A 16,998-nucleotide genomic window follows, 5' to 3' on the forward strand; every position below is an offset into this window, starting at 1 on the left:
TCTTCTTCCTCTGCCATCTCTGACAGGTCTACAAGATCTGTCCTCATGTTTGCAAGATGGCTGCAGCAGCTCCAGTCATCTCATCTTTGCGTGACAACACATAGAAAGAAAAGGTGGGGGTAAAAAAAAGGTCTTCTCCTCTGACTTTCTTTCTTATAAGTGCACAAGATATTTTCCAGAGGCTCTAAGAAGACTTTTTTTTAAATCTCATTGACCAAAACTGGGCCACATACTCTATCCCTGGAGCCAATCCCATTTAATCCCCATGACAACCCTGAGAAGTAGACATCCATTTTGCAATGAAAAAGCTGACGCTAAGTGGCTTTGGTAAGTCACAGGATAACAACAGAACTTGAACCTAGATGTTTGCTTTCGGAAGAGTTAACGAGGCGCTCCTGGGCTGATTTTCAAGGGCATCTCTAAACCCACAAAGGACAGCGGAAGTCAGTGAACATTTCCCGAGCACCTACTTGCTGAGTCCTGTGCTAGGAGCCAAGCATATAGTAAACAATGAGCCACAATTTCTGCCCATAGGAGCTCACAGATCCGTAACAAACAGGCAGATAAAAGCATGCCTGTCCCTCACTTAACTCCTTGTGTACCAGACACCATGTTAGTGCCTCCTGTGTGTAATCGGTGTTCTTGCTCAGCAACTCTATGCGGCATGTTCAACCCTCCTCTCCACTTTACAGATAAGGGAGCCGAGGCACAGAAGGGTTAAGGGCGCTGCCCTAGATCACACACCTGGTAAGTAGGGGGCCCAGGCAATCTGACTCCAGACTTACTATGAAATATTACCTCGTGCTGCCTTTCTGTCTACAAAGAAAATGTTAAGGGTGGTTTCAGTGAGTCCGTCACCTTGTGGGAAGAGGAGAGAGATGATATTTCAAGTTGGGGCTTTGCAGGGGGAGGAGGAGAGGGATGACGGGTAATCATAAGAGGGGGAGAACCTGTCAGACTTGAATAAGGGCAGGGTTGCACGACTTGGGCAGGTAGGGGTAGGGGTCGGGGGAGAGGCCTCACCAGCAGAACACATGAGCCCAGATGAAAGGCATGCCCCTTTTAAAATCCTTTTATGGTTCCCCATTGTTGGACGGATTGAGTACCCGCCACTAGGTGAGGCTTGCAAGGCATTATGGGATCTGTCCTTGGGCTATCTCTCTCTGCCCTACCTTAACCCCTTACCCACACCCTCCAGCTGCACCTAACTTCCCCTCTGTTCCTCCAACCAGACAAGCCCTCTCTTTGCTACTAGAACCTTGGATACACTGTTCTCTCTCTCTCCATGATTCCTTTCTGGCTAATTCACCCTCCTCACTGGCTAATTCTTTAGGGTCTCAGCTCAGACTCCCACCAGGCTGGCCAGAGCCCCCCTCTCACTTACCCCTATCCGCACAGCACACCATATAACAGCTTGGGTGTCTGTGCAGCGGGAGAAGTAATAACAATCATAAAAACCAAAAGTAACCCTAACTGTCCTACTTTCAAGGATGGGAGGAAGAAAATTTCTACTCCGTTGATGTTTGTTCAACAAATATTTACCTACCACGAGTGACACAGCATAGCGGGTGCCTTTACACTGTGAGGGTCTGGTGACGGAGGGAGGAAAACGAAGCCATTATTTCCACCGTTGCCACTTCCGGGCTCATGAACGGGGGGACCCCGAGTGGGGAGAGTGGGAAGCCCACCCTCTGTGTCTGCTGTGCTAAGTGCAATGTTCGGGACATCAAGTAATAAATGTGTAGTCAGCAAATGAATGGCGAGGGTAGGTCACCCTGGAAAATTGGGCCAAAGGCATGATCTCAGTTCTGAGAGCTTCCAGCTTAAAGACACAAGCCTTGACATCAAGCTAGATGACTCGGCCCTTTGCAGGAGATCTCCAGCGAAATGAAAGAGTGTTGTTCCTGAGCCCTCGCTTCGATGATGATGCTGGGACAGGGGGTGCCCGGAGCCTGCTTCCTCACCGGCCTCCCTTGACCTGGCTCTCAGGAAGCCTTATTCTCAGCCCCCACCTCTGCCCCCTCCCAACTGCCTGCCAGCCAGCGGCTGCCAATGGTGATATATGGAGATGCCTTGATTTGACCTTGAAGGGAAGAAACAAATTAATGTGTCTTGAAATAAATTCCCGGAATCAGCGCTGGCTTCTCTCTCCCCCCACCCCCCACCCGGGGCCTCACGAGTTGTGCATCATAATGTGAAAATCAATACTGTCTCTTAAATGAGCCAACACCTGGAGCTGACAGGGGGCGGGGCTGCTGGGAGGTCCCTTCCCACACAATGTCCGGAGCCCGGGAGTTGTCGAAGGGGTGGAAGGCTCAAGGCCTGCTGGGGGACCTGCTGTCTGGTTGCTGAGGGCTGGCTGAGTCACCTTGTCTGCAGCAAGGCTAATAATGCACCTGATCCCCAGCTCCAAGCCTTCCTGGGTGCAAGCAGAGGTGCTCTACCTGGAGATTCCTGAGGGAAAGGGAAGGGTAGCCGCGTGCAACAGCATTGCCGTGGCTATTCTCCAAGGATAACTGAGATATGGGGAAAGGGAGACACTCCAGGCCCAGCCCCCCAATTCAGCGATTCAAGGTCTATTCACTGAGGGCCTTTCTTCAAGGTCGGCACCAGTTCAACTGTATGCCCAGGTAGGGCGGCAACAGGTGTCCAAATATTGAAATACTTCAGTACCGCTTGATAAGCAACACTGCCTGAGCCTCTAAGGTGACCCCACTGTCCTAGCCTGTCTCAAGCATGTCTTTTTATTCTGATGCTTTGACCACTTGGGGACTTGCCTGGGGACTAGCCCCCCCCCCCCCAAGCTTGGCTAATTCCCAGAGGTAGTAAAGGGCGCACCTGCAGGCACACTTTTTGTATGAAAACCAATGAATCCAGAGCCCATACCAACCACATTCTTCATCCCAGCCTTACGCTCTGAACCACTATCCACCGGCCGTTCACTGCCGTTCATCATCCAAGGTCAGGTGCCAGACACTGAGAGACAGCCCCTGCTCCCCAAAGCTGGCTGAAAATATTCAGTTGAGCCGATCCTAAGCATGTCTACCCTGCCCCACCTGTTCCTTCCTGCAGAGGCCACAGGGAAAACTCCTGCTCACATTTCCCCATTCCCTCTGCCTCTTAACGGACTCTGGTGCTTCTCCACACAGCCCCCTGCAATGTGACAAGCCATCTCCTCTTGGGACCTGTGAGCATAACGAGCAACTTTTTCAACGGTCCATCATCTCCTGATCTTGTGGCTTTGCCATAACCAAATAATCACAAAACCTCCATTCTAAAACACAGATACCTCCCCTGCCCTTCGAGTCCCTCTGGGAATAAGCAACTGCCTTGGGAGCCGTGGCCATTCTGAATAGTCAGTGCCCGGCCCTGCCGGTTGCTAAAGGTTTGGAGTATCACCCCGCCCTGCCCAGCCTACTCTGTATCAGGGACAGTGCTAGACCCTGGAGAACAGGACAGATGTGGGAATCCGCCCTCATGGGTGTAATGGGGTTTCAGGCAATAAATGAGCGAGCAAAGAAAACAGCAGGTTCCAGGGCAGGACTGAGCAGGGGCTCTGAGATCAGGAAGCAATAGGGCCGGAAGGGATCTGCATTCAGACACCACTGTGTGTGTCGCCTTGTCACTTGACCTCTGCAAGTGTTTTGTCTCTTCACCCACGAGAATGGAGGGTCGTGATGCGAGGCTGATATGAGGATCCAAGGTGTGTGTGAAAGGCTGAGCCCACAGGTGCTAGCGCAGGGCAAGGCCACAGTAAGCAGGGAGCAGCAGGTGGCCTCAGCCCGGCCCCTCCTGAGAAACTGAGTCCAGGGTCTTCCAGGGACCCATGGTGGGTTACTGAACCACTGGAGACCCTGAAGTCTGCACCTTCAGCTGACACTTTCCCAGCATCTGCCTCCCACTGCTCAAGGTCTCCATTTGGGAGAAGAAAAGCAGAAATTAGGGGCATTGAAGGGATATCAGCTTCCATTGTCCGAGCTCTAGAAGAAAGCAGACGCCACACCTCCACCACCTCAGTGGCCAAGCGCACTCCCTGCCTAAGAATGAACCTGTTATTGTACGTCAGGAGAAAACGGCATTTTTAATGAAAGAGGAGGAGGGTTGGAGCCCCTTCAGCCGTCAGCACAGTCCTTAGGGCACGGCAAAGGCTCAGAACATGGCCTGTTATCAGCACCATTGTTAGTGTTGGATATCTTGCAAAAGTGTGGAGAGGGTTCATTTAAAAAGAGAACACAGAGGGAGGGACAGAGGGAAGGGGCCGAGAACACACTGACGGTTTGGCCGTAGCATTTTCCTCCCGGGAAGACTTGGAAGCAGGTTCCCTCAGAACCCGGCTTGGCTGGCTTCATGCTTTTCCCCCTCCAGGTCCCAAGCGGAGGTGCTGAGATTCTCTCCTCGGCTGGAGCCCAGACACCCAGCCTCCAGCACCTCTCACTGGCCCAAGGGAAGGGTAAGGGTGAGCTCATGCTCTAGAAGCATTTCAAGAAATTCTGGTGTTAGTGGCCTAGGAGTGGGGGGGTGGGGGTGCAGCCTGGGCATGGATATGTTTTTTTAAATTTTTTTTACATCTATTTATTGTTGTTAGACAGAGCACAAGTGGGGGAGGGGCAGAGAGAGAAGGAGACACAGAATCCAAAGCAGGCTCCAGGCTGTCAGCACAGAGCCCGACGCGGGGCTTGAACTCACAAACCGCGAGATCATGACCTGAGACGAAGTCGATGCTCAACCGATTGAGCCACCCAGGTGCCCCGGCGTGGATATTTTTTAAAAGCTCCCCCGGGGGATTCAAACTGGCTGCCAGGGTTAGGAACCACTGGAGAACAAGGTGCTGGGACGGGGGCCTCACAGGAGGAGCCCAGAGAAAGCTTGGATTCTGTCCACAGAGGTTGGGAGGGTTATCAGGGGCTAACAGGAAGAACTGATGTCAAAGGTGGAAACCCCAAGGATTAGTATTAACAACAATAGCAATTACCAAATGGGTGTTGTCTGTGCCCTTCACCTCCCGTTTTCCATTTAATCTATAGCCAAACTGCAACGATCCAGAAATGTGCCCAAGGTCCTGCAGCTGGGAAGTGGCACAGAAGCTAAGACCATTTTAAACTCCGGCAGACTGGTGCCAAATCACTGTGTTACCTGAGCCAGGGAGCAGGTGGCGGGCGAAGGGGTAAGAGTTTCTGGCGTCCAAGTAGACGTGTATCTTGGAAAAGACAGAACCCTTAATCCTCTGTGTCTTCATCTGTAAAGTGGGACTCCTTTGTTGCCACCCTGAGTATCCCCCAGAAGGTGGCTGGGAAGATGAGCAAAAAGTTTATTAACTACAGAGGACACTACCTCGGCAGCTCAGGAGAGCAGGGAGAGCAGAAGAAAGGCAGTGGCCAGCTGTCTTGGAAACGATGCCTCGTGACCTGATACCACGGGACGATTTCATTTTTCCTATGCCTGTTTGTGCTCTGTCAGAGCTGCGTGACAGATGGGCTTGTTCTGGTCCTGACAGTGACAGCTTCTAAAATCCACAGCAGACAGGATGACAGAACTTCCTGCCGATAGCTGTGCATGCTTGTGCGCACACACGCGCCCGTCAGACCCTCAGATCCGAGCCGGCACGGACGCGGTTGTTGGAGGGCAAATAATGTCTTTGCAGAAGTGACAGAAATTGAGAATCTCTGGGTACGTCCAAGATTTCACACTAGATTGGCAGCTCCCCAAGTGAGTTCCGTAAAAAGAAAAAGAAATGGGGTGTGTTCAACTGCCATATAATTTTGGAAAGTGCTGGGGTAGACCAACTTAAATGTCTTTCTTTAGGGGTGCCTGGGTGGCTCAGTCGGTTGGGCGGCCAACTTAGGCTCAGGTCATGATCTCATAGTTCGTGGGTTCAAGCCCTGCATCGGGCTCTGTGCTGACAGCTCGGAGCCTGGAGCCTGCTTCAGATTCTGTGTCTCCCTCTCTCTCTGCCCCTCCCCTGCTCATGCTCTGTCTCTCTCTCTCTCAAAAATAAATAAACATTTTTTAAAAATTTGTTTAAATGTACTTCTTTAATCTGGCAATGTGCATTGAGAGCTGCAAAAGGCAAGAACAGGCCATAGCTCTTGATGGATAACAGATTAGTCCTCAAACGTACTGACCTAAAACAATAAACATTATTGCACAGTTTCTAAGGTTCAGGTATTTGGCTGAGGTTCAGCCAGGTGGTTCTTGTCTGTGTCTCATTACATTGTGTCACCATGTCAGCTGGGGCCGCCGTCATCTGGAGGTTTGACTGAGGCCGGAGGGTCTGCTTCTGAGCTTGCTGTAATGCCTGTTGGCCGGAGACCTCTGTCCCTCACCATATGGGCCTTCCAATGGGGCTGGTTGAGTGTCCTCAAGGCACGGCAGTTAGCTTCCCTCGGAGCAAGTGGCCCCAGAGGGAGCATGAGGCAGGGAGGCCTGACATGTCTTTTGTGATCTATGTAGCCTTGAATATGGCATGCTGTCACTTCTGCTGTAGGCTACTTCTGGGACCCATTGTAAAGGAACCTAGAACAGATCAGAGTCTGTTTCAACCTGAATCAAGGGATCTGGGCTTTAATTCTTGCATGCCAACACTCATTGGCTAAGGTCTCCTCCAGGATGGGAGTGGAGTGTGCAGACATCAGGCTCCTTGACCCTGTGAGCAAAGTGGTCCTAGTAGCCCCAGGACAGTTCTGCAAAGAGTCACAGATGCAAATCTGTGTCACAAGGGTACCCAGCAGCCTGGCGAGGTGTGCACAGACAGAAAAAGGTGTAGAGGAAATCCGAGCAGACCGCTGGCAGCGTCTCTGCTGCATTTATACTCACGAAGAATTGGAAATGACAAAACGGCTCAAGGTACGGGGTTCGGTAGACAGATGATGGTCCTTCCATACATTGGGAACAAGTACGCAGCCATTAACTCTCACGCTCCTGGAGATGATTTAGTGTTGCGGAAATAGCACACGGGGAAAGCTGGCCTCAGATAATCAGTACGGAGGATAGTCCATTTAAAAGAAAAAGAGAATTGCAGCTGCTTTTTAGTTATTTAGTTGTTATACATTTGTGTAAAAGTTGTTATTTTGGGGGGCCTCTGGGTGGCTTCATTTGGTTAAGCGGCCGACTTCAGTTCAGGTCATGACCTCACGGCTTGTGAGTTGGAGCCCCGCGTCGGGCTTTGTGCTGACAGCTCAGAGCCTGGAGCCGGCTTTGGATCCTGTGTCTCCCTCTCTCCCTGCCCCTCCCCTGTTTTTGCACGTGCACTCTCTCTCTCTCTCTCTCTCAAAATTAAATAAACATTAAAAATAAGGTGTTTTGGGTTTTTTTTTTTGAAGAAGGTGGATGTTCAAGTTATTTTTTTTTCCTTTGTGCGTTTTTGGGTTTTCCAAATATTCTGCATAGAGAATGTATTGCCTTTGAGACAACGAAAGGCAGACCGAGTGGTTAAATCTAAGACTCGATTCTTGTAAGGGATGCTTTGATGTAATGCATCACCTGATACAGATTTCACTTCCTCTCCTACAACGTGGCATTTGCAGAGCCATATGGAGAAATCATTATGTACACAGTCTGCATACAGGGACTGCGCTAGTTTGAATTCTGCCCCACCATTTACTGGGTGACCCTGGGAGAAGATCTTAACTTCTCTGTGCCTCTGGCTTGCGGGCAACGACACAGGGGTGATGAGAGAATGTCCTGTAGAGCTGCGGTGGGGAATAAATGAGTTAAGATATGTAAAATACTAGAGCAATTCCTGGCAATATAGACGCCTTCCCCTACCCGGCCCTCGATCTAATGACTAGTCTGCACGGCTGAGGTCTTGTTTTGTGCTTCCTCCTCTCGTTAAAGCTACCCTGTCCCGCCTTTGGGGCCCTGCCAGGCCTAGGTGGGTAGTGATGAATGAATCACGTTGCCCCATCACATGCATCTGTGCTCAAGTCTCCAGGGATGCTCTTTAAGCTCCGTACCGGAGGCCCCGGAGGGCCCTGTGCAGGTCCCTGGGGTGCTTACCTAGGGCTTCTGCCTGGCAGCATCTGTGACCCTTTCCTCTGGTCTCAGCCCCTCGATAGCTCGTGATTATGTGTGGCTTTGCAGGGACTTTCCATCAAAGAGCCCTGTCCCAAGCTAAACCTATCAAGGCCTTTCTCATGGGAATGTGACATTTTTGCAAAGATTCTGGGATGGGAAGTAGCTGAAGCTGATTCATCCCAGTGACAGTCCCCTGAAGAGATGTTCATTTTTCTTACTTCCTAGATCCCTGGAGTGGCCCCCTTCCTGGCCTTCCTGGGGTCCAGTGCTTAGTTTTCCTGTCAATTATTTGAGCTACACCACATCCTTTTCCCCTGAATTAGGCGGAGTCTATTTCTTTCACTTGAAGATGACAAACATCAGCTGCTATTATAGTGAGAGAGGGAGAGAGACAGAGAGAGGGAGAGGGACAGAGAGAGGGAGAGGGACAGAGAGAGGGAGAGGGACGGACGGCGGGTGAGGGGCATTTCCACTGCAAGGTGAAACCCGGACATCTAGTCCAGCTCGATGACTGACTCCTTCCGTGATGCTGGGAAAGTCCTCCCGCCTCTTCCGTTGAGCCTCTGTCTCCCGGAACCATCCCACAGATCCAGTGACGCTGGGAACCCTGTCCTAAGCTCCCTGTGAGTCTCCCTGGGATTATTCTACACACTCCGTAGCCCCACCAGCCATCTTGTCTAAGCTAGCACACCCAATCCCTCTTTCTGGCCCAGATCAGCTCTCTGGAGCTCCAAATGCCTCCTGGACATTTCCGTGCAGGGGCTTCTCAAACTCCCCACCTGCAAAAAAGAATTCAGTGTCTCTTCTTGCAGACCACTCCCTCCCTTCCTCTGCCACTTTAGAACAAGGCATTAACACACACCCCTTCTTATCAGCCGGTCACCAGGCATTGTACATACTCTGACGTCCTCTGTCACATGAGTCTTCTCTGTCCAGGTGTGGTCACTTTACAACATTCATCCACCTGCTTATCACTTAGTCCTTAGAAGTCCCAGAGGTGGGTAGTATCCTCAACTGGAGGAAAATGGGGAATCAGAAGAGAAGCAATCTGCCCAAAGTCACACAGGAAGTAGGAAGCAGAGCTCGAATTTGAACGTGGGACTGTCTGAGCCCATAACCCATGCTCAGTTCTCCCAGGAGCCCCTGTCCATGTGCCCGAATTCAGGAGGAACAAGATTTGGGCCAAGCGCTTCCTGGCCGGTTACTAAGGTCCCCCGTGCAAACAGCAACAGTGTTGTCCGTGAGCTCATCTGATCCACTTTGCTCCACCCAGTTCCTAATCTGGGCTAATCTCCTAGACAACCAGAGTGATGCAACAAAACAGAGGGGACCTGCCAACTCCTAGATAGCTTCCAGGGCAGGACTGGTGCGAGTCCAGGATGTGGTGGTGGTTGGGGGCCACTGACGTCCGCAAGGGCTCCAGCCCAGAACCTCTCCTCTACATAGTTACCACTATGTGCCCCGAAGGGACCCAGAGCCATCCAACATCCAGTCTTGGCAGGGCGACCAGGAGTGGAAAGCCTTGGGAGGCTGGGCGCGTGTGACCCGCAGTGAGCACAAAACACTCGCTGTGTGGTCCTGGGATCCTAGGGAAGGTTCCGGAGACCCGGGTTCCAGCACGGCCCTGGGAATCACTAGTTCTATCTGGAACCTGTCAGGAAACACGTAAGTCCCAAGTGTGCGGGCATCTGAACACCTCTGACCTGCCTCCACCGTGATCTGAGCCCACAGATGCTACAGCATCTTCCACCCTTGTCCCCACAATTTTTTAAAAAATATTTTCATGGTGGGGGCGCCTGGGTGGCGCAGTCTGTTAAGCGTCCAACTTCAGCCAGGTCACGATCTCGCGGTCCGTGAGTTCGAGCCCCGAGTCAGGCTCTGGGCTGATGGCTCAGAGCCTGGAGCCTGTTTCCGATTCTGTGTCTCCCTCTCTCTCTGCCCCTCCCCCGTTCATGCTCTGTCTCTCTCTGTCCCAAAAATAAATAAACGTTGAAAAAAAAATATTTTCATGGTGGTAAATAAAATATATACAAAATTTGCCATTTAACCCAAGTGCACAATCCAGTGGCATCAATGCACAGAATTAATAATGCAAGCGTCATGGGGCACCTGGGTGGCTCCATCGGTTAACCTCCGACTCTTGATTTCGGCTCAGGTCATGATCTCACGGTTTCGAGAGTTCGAGCGTCGTGCCGGGCTCTGCATTGGCAGCCTGAAGCCTGCTTGGGAATCTCTCTCCCTCACTCTCTGCCCCTCCCCTACTCGCACTGTCTCTGTCTCTCTCAAAACAAATAAATAAACTTTAAAAAAAAAATAATGCAACCATCACCACTATCTAGTTCCAAAACCTCTTCATCACTGCAAATGGAACTCTGTAGGCGTTAAGCGGTTGGCTCTCCATTCTCCTTCCTCCGGTCCCTGGTAATCTCTAACCTACTTTTTATCTCTGTGAATGAGCTTCCTCTAGATAGCTCATAGAAGTGGAATCCTGTAATAGTTGTCCTTTTGTGTCTGACTGCTGTCACCTCACGTCATGTCTTCAAGTTTGTCCCTGCCGTAGCAGGTGCCAGAACTTCATTCCTTCCTATGACTGGATAATACCTCATTGTATGGATACACCACATTTTGTTTATACATCCCTCTGCTGCTGGATACCCCACGGTCAATTCATCCACGACAGTCAGAGTGATCTTGGGAAAATATTACTCAGACCATGACTCAACTTTATTCAAACCCTCCTAAACTCCTTAATTCATTCAGAATAAAAGCTGTAGTCCTTATTATGGCTACAAAGCCCTAAAGGATTCTCTCTGCACACACATTGCATTACCTCTGTGCCCCTCCAACCTCACCCCTTCCCACTTTCCCCACTCCACCCCTCGCTCTTCTGTGAGCACCTCAGGCACACTGCTGCCTCAGGGCCTTTGCATATGCTCTTCTCTCTTCCTGGAATGCTCTTCCTCCTTCTGCGTGGCTGGCACTCTCATCTCCTTCAAGCATTTGCTCAGCTGTCACTTTCTTCTTGAGGCTCATCCTGGACTCCCTCTTTAAAACTATAGCCCACCTCTCCTTCATCCATCATTCCTGAGCCCCCTCATCAGGATCTATTTTTTCCATAAGACTTGTCATTTTCTTTTTTTTTATTAAAAAAATTTTTTTTAATGTTTTTATTTATTTTTGAGACAGAGAGAGAGACAGAGCATGAGCAGGGGAGGGGCAGAGAGAGAGAGGGAGACACAGAATCCGAGGCAGGCTCTAGGCTCCGAGCTGTGAGCACTGAGCCCGACGTGGGGCTCGAACTCACGGACTGTGAGATCATGACCTGAGCTGAAGTCAAACGCTTAACCGACTGAGCCACCCAGGCACCCAAGACTTGTCATTTTCTAACATGTTATCTAATTTATGCATTTATTATTTCCATTGTTTGTTGTCTGTGTTGCACCCCTAGAATGTAAGCTCTGTGAAGATAAGGATATTTTTTGCCTGTTTTGTTCACTGACATATCAGAAGCTGGTATGCAGCAGACACTCCATAAATATTTGTTAAATAAATGAATGAATACGAGTTGGGACAATTGGCCTCACTTCCCTGAGCCCCTGAGCTTCCATGAGTCAGGGATTATGATCCATCCATGGGGGTCCAGTGTCTCGGTGGGAATCACATAATGACTGTCACGACCCTTTGTAAATTGTAAAGCATTTTGCAAGGTAGAAGAAAATGGATCTTTGTGAAATGCCCCTGAGGCCAGATATTTTCCATGACGTAGCTCATTTTATTATCCCCATTTGACAGATGGGGAACACGGAGGCTCAGAGTACCTTGCCTCAAGGTCTCACACAGATAAGGGGCACCTGAGTGGCTCAGTCAGTTGAGTGTCCAACTCTTGGTTTCGGCTCAGGTCATGATCTCGAGGTTGGTGAGTTTGAGCCCTGTGTTGGGGCTCTGCACTGACTGTGGAATCTGCTTGGGATTCTCTCTCTCTCTCTCTCTCTCTCTCTCTCTCTCTCCTTCCTCTCTCTGCCCCTCCCCCTCTCTCTCTTAAAATAAAAATAAACTTTAAAAAAAAAAGATCTCACGTAGAGAAAGTATAGGGAGTCAGATCTTCAACCCAGTTCTCCGGCTTGTCCTGTAAGTTGCTTCCTGCTCTGGTATCTCAAAGGCCTAAAGGAAACACTCCCTTTTCTCCAGGGACCAGCTGTGAGCCCAGGGGAATAATAATGAGGATACAGATAGGAATAATAGGTGCCTTTTATTAAGAGCTTCCTACATATGTCAGGCTCACTTTACTATGTGTCAGGTGCTTTAGGTATTCTATCCTCACGAGATAGAGGGAAATGGGTATTATTATTCCCTCATAACGGACGAGGAATTCAAGGATCAGAGAGGTCAGGCCATTTGCTTGAGGCCACACAACTAATAAATAGCAGAGACAGTATTTGAGCCCAGAGCAATCTGACTCCTGTCGCATCTTAAAAAGGTCCACGATTGTAAGACGTGGTTTCTCTAATGCCACGGATGCCCTCCACCTCCAGCACCATCCCAGGGACCTCCCCACCCGAAGCAGACCCAAGAGGGTGCGGCTGCCGGTGGGGAGGCAAACCTACCACAAGCACCTCGTGCCTACCCCCTCCGTGTGAGCAGCGAGATCCAGAAGGAATAAGGCGTTGGCAGGAGCTAAGATGGGGATCCCACGGGGCCTGCACTGCCAACAAAGACAAATGAATGAACCAGTCAGCAAACCAGGGCAGTTCTACCCCTGAGCAGAACTGTCACCGGTAAATAAATCATCGAGGCCCCACACCGGACATGCCAATTTCAGCAGGAGAGGAGGAGCACATTTATCTGCCTGGTGACACCCTGGCTGTCTTCAGGCGGTGAGGGGGTACGAAAACACTCCCCAGCCAGCACCCTGCCCGGGGCTGGTTCCAGTGGGAGGGGGGAGGGGCGGGGGGTGGGAGGGGAGAGAGGGTCTCTTCGCAGAACCGTGTTTGCCTCAGACTTGCCACCGATACCCAGAAGCAAAGTCCTCATGCTTTCTATGCCTTTAAAAATGATCAAGGGGCTCTGGGTGGCTCAGCGGGTTAAGTGTCCAACTCTTGATCTGGGCTCAGGTCATGATCTCAAGGTTTGTGAGTTCGAGCCCCGAGTCAGGCTCTGTGCTGACAGTGCTGAGCCCACTTGGGATTCTTTGTCTCCCTCTCTCTGCCCCTCCCCCCCCACCCCAAATAAATAAACTTTTTTCAAAAAAATGATCAGACTTCTAGTAATAGAACATATGGAGTGCTTCCTATGTGCCAGGCATTGTGGAGAGTTTTTAAAGTAAACATTCTCTCACTAACAGGCTAGAAATAAGTTACTGTCCAGGACTTTCTTTTGCATGGGAAAATGACTACTTTGAGGATGTCTATTCTTTTTTTTTTTTAAGTTTTTTAAAAATTAATTTATTTTGAGAAAGAGAGAGTATAAGTAGAGGAGGGCCAGAGAGAGAGAAAGGGAGAGAGAGAGAATCCCAAGCTCTGTACTGACGAAGTAGAGCATGATTCCGGGCTCAAACCCGTGAACTGCGAGACCACGACCTCCGTGGGGAGAGAAAGGATGCTGAGGTCCAGGGTACCAGGGTCTCAGAGCCAAGCTCCCGCCGTTCAGAGGAGCCTGGTCACGCTGCCTTGCCGAGTTCTGCCGCATGCTGCCAAACTCTACTAAAATCCCATTGTCCTTGGGAGGGGCTTGCACACTCTCCAGCATCACTGGAGATGTCTGTGTTTGATCTCAGAGGGAGAAGGGGCTCGCACTGGGTTTGTTACATACAATTCTCCAAACGGCCCCATTTGACAGAGGAGCCTAAGAAGGTGAGGGCACCTGCCCACAGCCCCAAGCCACTGGCAGGATATTATTGTAAGGGCTCCCAGACTTTCCCCATAGGAAGACTCCTGAGCCCTGACTAGCCAGGGACCCACTGCAAGTGGCCCCTCCTTAAAGACCCACCCACTAAACCCTCTTAAGTCCCATCTGAGGGTCCCTGACTCTGTCAGCCAACACCCCAGGTAAGTCCTCATCGCCACGTCTCTCACCTCTTTGGGGACAGAGAATAAAATCATCAACAATCGGAAATCTGCAATTAATAAAAATGAAGTGAAGTTGGGATTTGTTTTGTTTTTGTTTTTTTGAACAGGATCTTAATAATGAAAGAATCAGGTTACAAAATAACATGTGCAATGCGATCCCATTTGAAAATTGCATAAAAACAAAAGCCCTGGGGGAAAATATATCCATTATTAACAATGATTTTTTGGAGTAGGGGAGGGAAGATTTATTGGTGATTTCTGTTTTATTATTTTAGCTTATATGTATCTTGTTTGTTTATCAGCAATATATAGGCAATGTGTGTCTTACTTGGATAATAAAGAACAAAATAAAAGGGCTTTTTTCCCCCTTGAAAGAACGCGGTGAGTATTTTGGAAAACTGTAACGTGGCTGCTTGAAGCATTGCAACCTTCTATGCCAGTGGCTAACATTGGTCTCCCATGGTTCTCTGCTTAGCTTTTTCTTATGTCTCAGGGAACATAATATAGCTGAATCTAAGCTCTGAGTGACAATGGGACAAATAAATAGACAAGTAGATCATCGGAATTTCCATCATCTTCACTTCCAGATGGCAAAGAGAAAGGAAAGGGGGCTTGTCCATGTAACTCATAAGTTCCTTCTCCGGCTTTCTCTCTTGGTTCCTCCAACATCCAAATGGACATGCCATCAAATGCCCTTACAGCTCCCAAATTCCTTCATTGCAAAGCCCCATGCCTCCATACATTTGTTTCTCTGTTCACTGATTCTTTTTCATCTTTGTGGAAGAATGTGCAGTCCAATGGCCCAGGCCCCTGGTTCTGAAATCTCAGTGCCTGAGTTCAAATCCCCTACTCCATCTGAGTTTGTAACCCCCACTCTCTCTGAGTTCATATCCCCTACTCTGCCTGAGTTCAAATCCCTACTCTGCCTTTGTTCATATCCTCCACGTCTGAATTCCTATCTTCTACTCTGCCTGAGTTCATGTGCCCCCTCTGCCTGAGTTCAAATCCCTACTCTGCCTGAATTCATATCCTCTATTCCACCTGAATTCATATCCCCTACTCTGCCTGAGTTCAAATCCCCACTCCACCTGAGTTCATACTCCCATTCTGCCCTTGAGTAACTGGAGAATGTTGAGAAAGTCACTTGTCGTGTCTGAGGCTCAGTGTTCTCACTAGGAAAAAGGGTAATTTTCATTTCAACTCCTTGGGTTGATTAAAAGAAATAATGTTTACAAAGTCCTTGACAGTATGTTGCAGCCACCATGAGCGCCTCTCTCTCCTTTTCTCTTCTGTATTTTTCCCTCTCACGGAGGTGAAGGTGGTGTTTGGGGGCATAATGTTCTCTTATCCTTGTAACAGGACTTGTCCCTCCCACGTCTTCCCAGAATCGAGAGATGCACAGTCTCAGACGGGCAGAAGAGCCTCGGACCATTACATGCTCAAAGCCAGATCACCAACTCACCAGCTTGCTAAATTTACCAAACATGCCTTGAAGACTAGCTTTCTTGAAGATGTTCAGTGACTATGAATATGGCCTTCTTAATAAATTGGTCTAAAATATATTCTCAGCAGCTCACTTTGTCTAAAAGCTAAATATCATGGGAGCTGTTTAACTCTCTTATGACTATCTTCTAATGAAGAATATATTCTTGAATATCTTAGAGTCTTGAATATAATTAAAATATCTTGAATAAATTTTTTGATAAGAGTATTCGAGAAGTATAAATTCACTGAAGATTATCAGTGAGCATATTAAAATACCGTATGTAGAAGAATGTAGTCATTGGCTACATTCAAGAGGAGTATGTTGATATTCGTTAACAATACTTGATGAGAATTCCCCTAAATAAAGTTTAGAAAAATTGGAAAATTTGATTTGAACAATTGGTCGTTAGCATTTTTATTTTTCAGAGAACTACATATCATAGATTTGATTTTTCATGGATTTTTGGTGGAATTTTTGGTGGATTGGCCTCAGTGCATCTCTTATGAGATCTGAGGAAAGTCCACCAAGATTCACCTCCAACTTTGGCCAGAGTCCTGACCCTCCAGCTCTGCCCTTGACCCTGTGGGGTATTCCTCCCCATTCTGGGCTTTGAGGGAAGGCTACATTTTGAGAGAAGCCTGCCCTCTTCATTTTTTTCAACTCACAAGCTTTTAGTTTTGTTCCCGGAATGTGGATAATGGACTGAGCCAAAACTCAAACACAGAACTCTGGGTTTGAATTCCAGTTTCTACTCCTAGCCAGCTGTGTGATCTTGGGCAACTGACATAACCTCTCTGAGCATTTAGTGGGCCTATTATTGTTTTTAAATGGATTTATAAATATATATTTTAAAAATCTATCAGTTTAATTTCTAATATGGCACATAATGGCAGATATAACCACACAAGCACACTCTTTGGGGGTCCCCAGTGATTTTTAAGAGTGTCAAGGGATCCAGAGACCAATGAGTCTGGTAACTGTTAGATTAGATTATTTCAGAAAGTCCAAGAATCTGGGGTTGTTGTGGGCCAAGCACTCATGAGTTCCTCATTCATCTTCATGTATTCTATAACACATATTTAATGAGTGCTTCCTATATGCCAGACTTTTCTAGATCCTGGGGATAAAACGAAGAGCAAGACACAGTTCCTGGCAGGGAGCAAATCAACTCAAGGGTCCACTGAGTGACACAGGCACGCACATCTTATGATGGTCGTGAGGCAAGAGCAGGGAGAGACTTGTGTGGACTGGGGAGAGGGGGCAGGAAGGGGATGACACCCCGGTCGAGAGACCAGCGTTTGCAAAACAAGGCAGCAGTGAGAATGGTTTGCCAGAACACCCTTGGCGTGAAGAGGGAGACTCAAGTGAAGAAGGTGAGCAGGGGGCAGCAGAGGGGATGAGGGTCCAAACATCTCGGGCGTTGATCAGGAACAA

At 49.0% G+C, this 16,998-nt stretch overlaps 1 long non-coding RNA gene across 1 annotated transcript; it reads left to right on the top strand.

Annotated features, from left to right (window-relative positions):
* The first annotated feature begins 9,540 nt into the window (after nucleotides 1-9,540).
* LOC123381285 lies at nucleotides 9,541-15,640 on the top strand. The gene is made up of 2 exons (XR_006588122.1): nucleotides 9,541-9,678; nucleotides 15,438-15,640. It is a non-coding gene; the product is annotated as an uncharacterized LOC123381285 (long non-coding RNA).
* The last annotated feature ends 1,358 nt before the right edge of the window (nucleotides 15,641-16,998 follow it).

The sequence above is a fragment of the Felis catus genome, chromosome D3 (assembly GCF_018350175.1).
Source record: "Felis catus isolate Fca126 chromosome D3, F.catus_Fca126_mat1.0, whole genome shotgun sequence".
NCBI classification, from domain to species: Eukaryota; Metazoa; Chordata; class Mammalia; order Carnivora; family Felidae; genus Felis; species Felis catus.